Raw genomic sequence first — 3,355 nt, 5'->3', positions numbered from 1 at the left:
CCAAGCTCCTCGCTCTGGCAGTGCCACCGCCGCTCCTTCCTGTGCCCTTCCTGTGACACTGGGGGCGGAGGAAAGAGACACAGGCCCGGCATTCCTTCTCCCCGTAAGGGCTTTCTCTGGATGCCCACCACTCTGACAGTTCCTCTTTCTCGTCCAAAGGCAAAGCGGTGACCCAGGCTTTCTTTTCATCAGGGAATGACCAGGGAATTTTTGGAGGGAAAACTCAAGCAGCCGGGAGCAGCATGTGCCCCCAACCGAGCACTAAATGTGATTGTACTGATGGCAGTGCAGTGATGCCCTGCTGCCTGGGCTTACCTTCCCCCTTGAGAAACCCCACATCAGCCTGGCCCTGCGACTGGCCATCCTGATCCCCTCCTTCCCCGCTTCCTCCCTCCTGTGCCAAGGCACAGGCCAGCAGGACACCAGGACTCTCTTTTGGAGCATCCTGAAGTTGTCCTTGACTGCTGCCAGACTTCCTGGGCAGCCCCTGCTGGTCCCAGCCAGACCCAGATGTGATGAGCACTGGATGCTTGCAGCTGGAGTGGCTGCATTATAATCACAGTCGTTTGAGTCATCTGAAAGTTTAATCCCTCTGGCTTGGCCTCTGCTGCCCAGCTGTCTTGCACCATGAACACCCTGACAGCGGGCATTTTCATCGAGGCTGCCTGAGCCCCGAGATGCACCACACTGGGCTTGGGTGGCTGCCTCTCCTGCCACTCTTCCCACCGGCCTCCAGCTCGGGAGCACTGATGGCTCCACTGCCACCTACATGCCACAGTGGGTGAAGGTGGCAAGGGGCCCATGCCGACACAGGAGCCAAAATCAGGACCTGGTACACAGAATAGGAGCAGGGAGGGAGAGTTGCTCTGGCGAGTGCCTGACCTTCCTGGGACTTATGTGAGGGATGTATGTAGTGTTTGCTGTGCGTTGATCAGCACCTCAGGGAATGCAGGCAGCATGGGGACTTGGTAGGCAGAGTGTCCCATGGGAACTTTTGGGGTTTCTTTGTAAAAGGCTCTGCTATGGAGCCATCAAGCACCTCCCTTCACACAGTGGATGGCCTCCCTCACCAACAGTGAGGCTATGGACAGTCCTCTCTTCTCCTCTGGTCAAACCTTGGACACTGGTCTGTAACATCCAGCAAACAACAGTGTCCACCTGCCACCCCTGTAGGCAGCTGCCAGTTGGCCAGGGGAGGAAGGTTCTGGCTGTGAGATCTGTCCCTTGTGAGAGTGCTTTCAGGTCCAGAAATGTACAGACCTAATGGTGTCTGCAGATGCAGCCAAAGAAGCAGTCTCTGTCCCTTCTTTAACTTGCCAAGCCCCAGAAAACAGCAGATATTTGGAGCAGTTTCCTGTCACTTGAGCTTTATGTACTTTATTAACAGCTTGACAAAGAGAGGAAAAATAGCTTGAAAGTCACACTCTGCTGACTCTGTTAACAGCACTATCTGCTGAGTGGGTTTCAAAGGTCCAGCCCAAAACTAAGTACCCTCCCACAAAGCTGTAGAAACTGCTTTCAATTAACTCATTTTTGGATTAGGAAACTTGGACAACAGATACCCAAGTTTATTTCAGCATTTCAGAAACCTCCCTCATCCCCAAAACTGTAGCCATCCTAATTGCTTTCTGAAGGGCTCTTTTATATTTTTGAAGTCTTCCTACTGGCTTCACTGTAAGCCAGATCAAACTCTGAACTCTCTAAAGTTAGTATCTCATCTGTACATTATTTACAAGCAGAATGTGATGAGTCATATTGGGCCTGTCATAAAAAGTACAGATTCAAGTGCAGGATGGTTTTCATTGGCAAGGCAAATAACATGGATTTTTTTTTTTTTTAAATGGTTCCTAATCCTGCAGGAATTGTAATACCTTCTTTCATTAGGAAGAAAGTGTTGGTGTTGAGTGCCCCTTCTCACATTTCCTACCACGTCTCTATATTTGGAGAAATAAATCATGAATGTTTTTGCTTCCAAATGATTAACTGTTTAAATAAAGCGCTGTCATGTTGCTCCTAACGTTGGTGCTGTGAATTAACCTAGAGACATTGCAGTGAGCCTTTAACCCCCTCTGCCTCAGCGTAACATGCACGATGGTCTCACTCTGGTTCTCTGCATGTGGCTTGCCCCTTGCTGCTTTTGCACTGTGAGGAAAACTGGGGCTTTCCGCCATGTCTTGCTGTTTACATTGCTAGGCACATGCCTGCAGAAATATTTTCCATGTACTTTATTTTAAGGCTCTTGCTTTGGCATTTTTCAATCACACCCTGGAGAGACACCTGAAAGGAAAGAAAACAGTACCTGGATGTTAGCTTGTGCAATGCTTCTAATTAAACCCTGCATAATGACAAAAACCCCTCCTGCCATTTGTTAAGGTTTTCCCCACAGCATCATGCATCCTCTTAATTAAGAGCAGAAGCTAAGTAATACCTATTTTATTCCCTCATGCATCCAATTAGTCACCCATTGATTATTACCCACTCAACATTTGACAATTAACAGAGCCCCCATTCTCCGCAGGACAGGGATGTGTAGTCCTTCAGAAATGACACATCCAGAATAACGTGAGGGGAGCTGTGTGGATGAGTAATGGGGCAAGAGGTGGGGGAGAGGGGAGGAAAAAGCCACCCAAGTGGAACAAAAGACATGTACCATATGTAAATGTTCAATATGTGGTATGTGTTTTATACACTGGATGTATATGAGGTCATAGACAAAGCTCAGCTGGCGGCTGCACTGCTTTTGGGAGGCATGGGAATTTGAGGGAACACTTGAGCTCTAGTGTGATCAAACGTACCTAGTCCTCTCTCTTTAAGACACAAAGCTGTTCCCCATGTGGCTTGTTGCCTTTGCTTTTTTAGGAGGGCAGGAATTAGCTTCTCCATTGTCACTGGGACTACGGGCTGTACCAACACAGCCCCAGCCAAGTCAACCCAAGACCCGTCAGCAGCTCCACGCAGTCGTGTCTGAGCTGCTGCCAACAGAGCACGGCAGCTCTGGGTGTCCAAGGGGCCTCCAGGGGAGCTGCAGGCCCCTTCTGCATTGCCACTCTTTCCTGGAAGACTGTCCCAGGAGCAGAGATGGCCCTGGCCCTGTGTAGTGCCACGAGGGGTGTGCTGGGACCACCACACCAGGCACCCTTCCTATGTGAGTTGCATCTTCTAGCTGGGGAAATCCAGCAGCCTGTAGGATGGAGAGGCAGCCCAGAGCCTGAACTGCAGCAGTGAATAAAGCACCAGGGATGCCAGGCCTCACGGACAGGCCTCTGGCATCAGGCTGAGCCCCAACAGTCACAAAGCATCCCTGCATTCTTTTTTTCTTTTTCCAGATTAGAATTCATCCATTATAGGGCTCAGG

At 50.0% G+C, this 3,355-nt stretch overlaps 1 long non-coding RNA gene across 1 annotated transcript in view; it reads left to right on the top strand.

Annotated features, from left to right (window-relative positions):
* The window catches only part of LOC120411700, a 91,300-nt gene that overhangs the window by 61,414 nt on the left and 26,531 nt on the right, over positions 1-3,355 (top strand). The window lies entirely within an intron of this gene.

This window comes from Corvus cornix, chromosome 3, assembly GCF_000738735.6.
Source record: "Corvus cornix cornix isolate S_Up_H32 chromosome 3, ASM73873v5, whole genome shotgun sequence".
Lineage (NCBI taxonomy): Eukaryota > Metazoa > Chordata > Aves > Passeriformes > Corvidae > Corvus > Corvus cornix.
This window is presented reverse-complemented; position numbering and strand designations above follow the sequence as displayed.